This window comes from Cardiocondyla obscurior, unplaced genomic scaffold (assembly GCF_019399895.1).
Source record: "Cardiocondyla obscurior isolate alpha-2009 unplaced genomic scaffold, Cobs3.1 scaffold103_0_35034, whole genome shotgun sequence".
NCBI lineage: Eukaryota > Metazoa > Arthropoda > Insecta > Hymenoptera > Formicidae > Cardiocondyla > Cardiocondyla obscurior.
In genome coordinates this window covers 27,048-35,034 of record NW_027228841.1, presented here as the reverse complement: position 1 = coordinate 35,034, position 7,987 = coordinate 27,048, and the positions used below count along the sequence as shown (strand labels likewise).

Here is a 7,987-nt window from a genome sequence, read left to right as displayed (position 1 = left end):
CTACACCTCTCATGTCTCCTTACAGTGCCAGACTAGAGTCAAGCTCAACAGGGTCTTTCCATACTAATTTTCCAAGCCCGTTCCCTTGGCAGTGGTTCCGCTAGATAGTAGATAGGGACAGTGGGAATCTCGTTAATCCATTCATGCGCGTCACTAATTAGATGATGAGGCATTTGGCTACCTTAAGAGAGTCATAGTTACTCCCGCCGTTTACCCGCGCTTGCTTGAATTTCTTCACGTTGACATTCAGAGCACTGGGCAGAAATCACATTGCGTCAACACCCGCGAGGGCCATCGCAATGCTTTGTTTTAATTAGACAGTCGGATTCCCCTAGTCCGTGCCAGTTCTGAGCTGAGCGTTGAATGGCGGCCGAGGAGGACGACCACGACGGCTCGCGCCGCCACGGAAGCCTCGCAGCAAGGAAGATCCGCGGGAGGCCAAGGCACGGGACCGAGCTCGGATCCCTGAACCGGCGCGAGAACGCCGATAGTTCACCTCGCCCAGGCCCGGCACGTCAGCCAGACCCGCTTCCCGACCAAGCCCGACACGCCCCGCTCCTCAGAGCCAATCCTTATTCCGAAGTTACGGATCCAATTTGCCGACTTCCCTTACCTACATTAGTCTATCGACTAGAGGCTCTTTACCTTGGAGACCTGCTGCGGATATGGGTACGAACCGGCGCGACACCTCCACGTGGCCCTCTGGATTTTCAAGGTCCGAGGGAAGATCCGGACACCGCCGCAACTGCGGTGCTCTTCGCGTTCCAAACCCTATCTCCCTGCTAGAGGTTTCCAGGGAACTCGAACGCTTATACAGAAAAGAAAACTCTTCCCGGATCTCCCGACGGCGTCTCCAGGTCATTTTGGGTTACCCCGACGAACACTCTTACGAGGGCCCGAATTGTATGCGGTTCCGCTGCCGGGTTCCGGAATAGGAACCGGATTCCCTTTCGCCCGACGGGCGTGTGTCAAAAGTTCACTCACCGCGCGCGACGGCACACTCGCGTGTGCGCGCGCTTTTTGTGTGCGCGAGACTTTTCTGCGACAACGAGAGTATCGTACGCCGTCATTGACATAGGATTTCTCCTAGGGCTTAGGATCGACTGACTCGTGTGCAACGGCTGTTCACACGAAACCCTTCTCCACGTCAGTCCTCCAGGGCCTCGCTGGAGTATTTGCTACTACCACCAAGATCTGCACCGACGGCGGCTCCAGGCAGGCTCGCGCCCAGACCCTTCTGCGCACACCGTCGCGACCCTCCTACTCGTCAGGGCTTCGTGGCGGCCTGTAAGCTCCGGGCGAGGAGTTACCCACGCCCTGCCCACGGCCGCCCCACTTGCCGCTGACGGCAGAGTATAGGCTCGACGCTTCAGCGCCATCCATTTTCAGGGCTAGTTGCTTCGGCAGGTGAGTTGTTACACACTCCTTAGCGGATTCCGACTTCCATGGCCACCGTCCTGCTGTCTTAAGCAACCAACGCCTTTCATGGTGTCCCATGAGCGTCGAGTTGGGCGCCTTAACTCTGCGTTTGGTTCATCCCACAGCGCCAGTTCTGCTTACCAAAAATGGCCCACTTGGCACTCTGATCCGAGATGCTCGTGGCTTCATAGTTCAAGAAAGCCAGAGATCTCACCCATTTAAAGTTTGAGAATAGGTTGAGGTCGTTTCGGCCCCAAGGCCTCTAATCATTCGCTTTACCAGATGAGACTCGCGCGTTTCCGTGCGGAACGGCCAGTGCCAGCTATCCTGAGGGAAACTTCGGAGGGAACCAGCTACTAGATGGTTCGATTAGTCTTTCGCCCCTATACCCAGTTCCGACGATCGATTTGCACGTCAGAATCGCTACGGACCTCCATCAGGGTTTCCCCTGACTTCGTCCTGACCAGGCATAGTTCACCATCTTTCGGGTCCCAACGTGTACGCTCTGGGTGCGAGACGCCCCGGGAGTGCGGAGCCGCATCGCGACGCGGCCCATCCTCCCTCGGTCGACAACCAGGGCCGACCTTCACTTTCATTACGCCTTTAGGTATCGCTGATCCCAATGACTCGCGTACATGTTAGACTCCTTGGTCCGTGTTTCAAGACGGGTCCTAAGAGTACCCAAAGCAGTAGCGTCGCCGACCGGTATCGGTCCCCCGAGTTGCCCCGGGGAGCGTTTGCAGGCCTGTCGAAGGTTAACCGTACGACCAACAGCGGGCCAGGACCGGTGACGGCGCTAGGTCCGTAAGCCTCCGTGTACCGTGGCGCGCGCGCGACGGCCTCGACGCACTCCCGCGTGTGTGAGAGCTGCGGCCTGATACCTTGCGTGTACCGCCGGGCAGCCGGCCGGGCGACCGAGGGTTTGACGGCGTGCCGTGTTACCGGCGACGCGTCAGACACCGCACCCGGGCCGTAGACCGACACCCAGCGGGTCGCGACGTTCTACTAGGGGGGAAGTGCACGACGACGAAAACGCCGGACATCGGCGCGCGGCAGCGTGCCCGCGCGCGAGCCGTGAGGCCCCGGGGGCATCGCCCACCGACGCGAAGCCAGCGTCGCTGACGATGAATCTCCCCGTTCGATCTTTTGGGTTTCTTAGGTTTACCCCTGAACGGTTTCACGTACTCTTGAACTCTCTCTTCAAAGTTCTTTTCAACTTTCCCTCACGGTACTTGTTCGCTATCGGTCTCGTGGTCGTATTTAGCCTTAGATGGAGTTTACCACCCACTTAGAGCTGCACTCTCAAGCAACCCGACTCTAAGGAGAGATCCTCCCGAGACGCGCACCGGTCGCTACGGGCCTGGCACCCTCTGCGGGTAAGTGGCCCCATTCAAGATGGACTTGGACGCGACGCGGCACCTCGGGATAAGCGGACCCTCCCAAACACCACATTTCCCTGCGGCGGAACCGCGGGATTCGGTGCTGGGCTCTTTCCTGTTCGCTCGCCGCTACTAAGGAAATCCTGGTTAGTTTCTTTTCCTCCGCTTAATAATATGCTTAAATTCAGCGGGTGATCTCGCCTGCTCTGAGGTCGTCAAAAGAAATTGTCGTGAGGCTGTACTATATATATATAATACGAAGAAGGCGAGACGACGACGACGACGACGCGAGAGAAAAAGAAACGCAACGCGGCGAAACGCCGCGCGCGAGCGCTCGGTTAGACTACGCCGCGTGCCCCGGTCAAGAGCTGCTACCATACATAGCGCTTTCGTGGACTCGGGAACACGCGCGGTCGACCCGCGCGCGATCTCTCACCTCGCACACACTTTTGCTGCGCAGGGGGCGATCGGTGCACGCAAAATATTTGAAAGAAGAGACGAATGGAAAATGAGAAAACGAACGAGGCAGAGAGAACAACCGCGAGAGCGTGGTGGTCTTTCGTCGACGTTGCGTCAACCGCGCCGCGATCCGCGCGCCCGCGCGCGCCAACCAACCGACCACGACGACAACTGGCCAGCCAGCCCGACGCGAACGTCGGAGGCCGGTTTGCGCGTCGTGGTGGCGTCGGCAACGCGACTGCGGCGGCGGCCGGCAGCAGCTGCAGCGGCGACGACCACTCTCTCTCTTATAATACGGTCAGGTTCTCTCGTATCTTTGCTTCGTCGTATATATCTCTAAAATCCCTCCTCTCGAGTTTCCTTTGCGTTGGCGGCGGTAAAGCGACGATATGCGCTCTGTGCAGAAGGAGAACGAGGAGGCGCGCGATTATCTCGCGGCCTCTATTCTCCTCTCCGATCTTCATTCGAAGAGGGAGAGGAAAACTCAAACTCGGTTCTCCGCGCTCCTTATGAACTACTTCTCCGTGGATCAGCCTTGGATCCCGCGCGCGCCGCAAGCGGCACACAGGCCACCTTCCGGGAGTACAAGCGCGAACGAATTGTCGGCTTGTTTCACTCCGGGCGGCGGCGCGCGAGAGGCAGATCTACTCTTTTTCGTTCGGCGCGTATATACGTATAACGTATAAACTCCTTGCAAGAGCTCGCCACGTTTATCACCACCGCGCACGTCCTTCCCTCCCGTGCGTGTGTGCGTGCGTGCGTCTCTCTGCGATTCTCGATCGCATCTTTCGGTCGGTCGTCGTTCATTCGTTCGACCCTCAAACCTCGTTATTTCGGACGACGCCCGGGGGCGCGAGAGTACGCCGCCGTTCCGCGAGTATAGAGAGCGCGCGCAGAGAGCGCGAGAGCCTTCGTAAAACCCTGATGGAATCCAGCAACTCGCCGCGTGGATAGCGTGCGTAGTGTGCCTGATACCCCGGGGAAGGCGTCATCGACGACTCCTCGCTTCTCTTCTCTCTCGTGGATGCGGGTATAACTCTCTCGCCGGCCGCCGCGATCGGGCGAACGTCCAACGAATCGCTCGTACGCGGCCGTCGAAACGGCGCGCGCAAGCAGTTTGTCTTCGATAAAACGACCCTCAGCCAGGCGTGGTCCGGGAATTGTATCCGTGGACCGCAATGTGCGTTCGAAATGTCGATGTTCATGTGTCCTGCAGTTCACAAGTTGACGCGCAATTAGCTGCGTTCTTCATCGACCCACGAGCCAAGTGATCCACCGTTCAGGGTAATCGTTCCTTCGCGCACCAAGTACGCTCTATCAAGGAATAGACAACAATGTGCGTCTTCTTCGTTTTGGCCCTTCGATCAGCCTGGCCGCGCGTCCGAGCACGCGCGGACCGCCGCCCCTGTTACGGGGGCTACGGCACAATAATGGAGAGAGAGGGAGACGTCGGTTGTCGGCGCGGTGCGAAAACCAAGAGGTTGCGTCTCTCGCGAAGCGAGAGCCGGGGCGGAACTCTTTGAAAAACCATCGGGGTCGAAAATGACTAGCATATTCGACGAACCCTTCAGCGCGCGCGATCGCGCGCGCGCGGGACCGGAGGAAGAGCAGCGGCGAGAATCGTCGCACTCTCCACTCCTCGCCCGGCGCGCACGACGACGCGGCAGCATAGGTTACCACCGGTACGCGGCGCATTCGCGCGCACCGCAACGCGTCCGAATCGCGGAGATAGAGGCAGCGCGCGAGCGCGCCTCCGTAGTCTCCTTCTCACCGATCCTGATCCGCGAGCGGGCGCATATAGATGCACCTTCGCGCTCCTCCTGGATTCGCACAACGAGACCAACCGGCCGCGCTAGCCCCGGCTAAGGGGCGCGCTGAGCGCGGTGGTCCGCGCAACGGGTCGTTCGAAGCGCGCGAGAGACAGAGAGTCGGAGAATCTCCGCAGGAAACGAGAGAGAGAGAGAATGCAAAGAGCGTAATACGGCAATGCGTACAACTCTCGAATCTCTCTTCTTCTCCACAATATGCCCGGGGTCCTCTCTCGCTTTGAGCTCTCGAGATCTCGACACACTCGTCCCGACCGACAATCCTCTCTTATACGACGGCGACGAATGCGGCGCACACCGCAGCACGCCACCGTTGGCGGCGTGTGAGCGCGCACGCGGTCGTTGCGTCGCATAAACTATTCTCTCCTCTCGATCTCGCAATTTTGCTCGAGCGAAGCGTCGCGTCTCGCGACGGACGCTCCGACGAGGAGTGGGAAGGCGGCGCGGACTCGGAAGACGCGATGTCTCGCGTGCGATTAGATTTTGCGCCCCTTCAGCCACTCTCGACACAACTCGCAGAGTCGTGTTCTAGCTTGTCTGCCCCGTATCGCGGCAGGCAACGTAGTACACGTTACCGTGCGCGCGTACGGTTCCTCGTCCATGCAGTCGCCGGCCGCTGCGCGCTCGTCACGAGAACGGTGCACACAGAGCAGCAGGACCTCCGGAACGTTAATGATCCTTCCGCAGGTTCACCTACGGAAACCTTGTTACGACTTTTACTTCCTCTAAATGATCAAGTTTGGTCATCTTCCCGGCAACATCGGCAATGCCGACGCATTGCCGCGCACCAGTCCGAAGACCTCACTAAATCATTCAATCGGTAGTAGCGACGGGCGGTGTGTACAAAGGGCAGGGACGTAATCAACGCGAGCTTATGACTCGCGCTTACTGGGAATTCCTCGTTCATGGGGAACAATTGCAAGCCCCAATCCCTAGCACGAAGGAGGTTCAGCGGGTTACCCGGGCCTTTCGGCCAGGGAACACACGCTGATTCCTTCAGTGTATCGCGCGTGCGGCCCAGAACATCTAAGGGCATCACAGACCTGTTATTGCTCAATCTCGTGCGGCTAGAAGCCGCCTGTCCCTCTAAGAAGATTTGTTTGTACGTTGGTAGTAAAAACCCGCCGGCCGAAGCCGGGGGCCTTCGAGATACCATAAGGTACGCCTATTTAGCAGGCTAGAGTCTCGTTCGTTATCGGAATTAACCAGACAAATCGCTCCACCAACTAAGAACGGCCATGCACCACCACCCACCGAATCAAGAAAGAGCTATCAATCTGTCAATCCTTCCGGTGTCTGGGCCTGGTGAGGTTTCCCGTGTTGAGTCAAATTAAGCCGCAGGCTCCACTCCTGGTGGTGCCCTTCCGTCAATTCCTTTAAGTTTCAGCTTTGCAACCATACTTCCCCCGGAACCCAAAAGCTTTGGTTTCCCGGAAGCTGCCCGCCGAGTCATCGGAGGAACTTCGGCGGATCGCTAGCTGGCATCGTTTATGGTTAGAACTAGGGCGGTATCTGATCGCCTTCGAACCTCTAACTTTCGTTCTTGATTAATGAAAACATTTTTGGCAAATGCTTTCGCTTCTGTCCGTCTTGCGACGATCCAAGAATTTCACCTCTAACGTCGCAATACGAATGCCCCCATCTGTCCCTATTAATCATTACCTCGGGGTTCCGAAAACCAACAAAATAGAACCGAGGTCCTATTCCATTATTCCATGCACGCAGTATTCAGGCGAGGATAGCCTGCTTTAAGCACTCTAATTTGTTCAAAGTAAACGTACCGGCCCGACTCGACACTCAGTAAAGAGCACCGCGACGGGATATTAGTTTGGGCGGCCCCTCGCGGGGCTAAGCCCACCGGTAGGACGTCCCACATCACGCCAGTTAAACACCGCGAGCGGTGAACCGACGGTGTGCGACACAGATTCAACTACGAGCTTTTTAACCGCAACAACTTTAATATACGCTATTGGAGCTGGAATTACCGCGGCTGCTGGCACCAGACTTGCCCTCAATGGATCCTCGTTAAAGGATTTAAAGTGTACTCATTCCGATTACGGGGCCTCGGATGAGTCCCGTATCGTTATTTTTCGTCACTACCTCCCCGTGCCGGGAGTGGGTAATTTGCGCGCCTGCTGCCTTCGGATGTGGTAGCCGTTTCTCAGGCTCCCTCTCCGGAATCGAACCCTGATTCCCCGTTACCCGTTACAACCATGGTAGGCGCAGAACCTACCATCGACAGTTGATAAGGCAGACATTTGAAAGATGCGTCGCCGGTGCTAGGACCGTACGATCAGCACAAAGTTATTCAGAGTCGCCAAAATAAACGGTGGACGCACGGAGATCCGCACGCCACCGATTGGTTTTGATCTAATAAAAGCGTCCCTTCCATCACTGGTCGGGACTCTGTTTTGCATGTATTAGCTCTAGAATTACCACAGTTATCCAAGTAAATGTGGGTACAATCTAATGAACCATAACTGATTTAATGAGCCATTCGCGGTTTCACCTTAATTCGGCATGCACTGAGACATGCATGGCTTAATCTTTGAGACAAGCATATGACTACTGGCAGGATCAACCAGGGAGCTTCGTGTGTGCGATCGCGGTTACTCGCGGTGGAGCAACGCGAAAGACAACGCTACGCTGCTACGGACACTCCGCGAGGAAGAGCCGTGCGCGTTTCGTGTGTCGTTAATGCCGCCGGAACTTTTCGAGCCGGTCGACGGACACGCTTTTCGTATTTATATATACCTTAACGGTATGAAAGATCAAATTTTGTTCTCATTCACCCATAACAGCGGCTTGTAAGGCCGCTTAGCCCTGACGCTAGACCGATCCGATCTGAGACGTCGTGGAGCACTGTTCGTTCAACGGTGCCAGCGGTGAGAACACCGAGGCACC

The 7,987-nt window shown here is 56.9% G+C and overlaps 2 non-coding genes and 1 pseudogene across 2 annotated transcripts; all 3 read right to left on the bottom strand.

Annotated features, from left to right (window-relative positions):
- LOC139113050 (large subunit ribosomal RNA) lies at positions 1 to 3,013 on the bottom strand (annotated as a pseudogene; the record flags this gene model as incomplete).
- A 1,376-nt stretch (positions 3,014 to 4,389) lies between these two features.
- Positions 4,390 to 4,544, bottom strand: LOC139113048 (5.8S ribosomal RNA). Its single transcript, XR_011547597.1, has one exon. It is a non-coding gene; the product is annotated as a 5.8S ribosomal RNA (ribosomal RNA).
- Positions 4,545 to 5,753: 1,209 nt separating this feature from the next.
- LOC139113049 (small subunit ribosomal RNA) lies at positions 5,754 to 7,671 on the bottom strand. Its single transcript, XR_011547598.1, has one exon. It is a non-coding gene; the product is annotated as a small subunit ribosomal RNA (ribosomal RNA).
- Between the last annotated feature and the right edge of the window lie 316 nt (positions 7,672 to 7,987).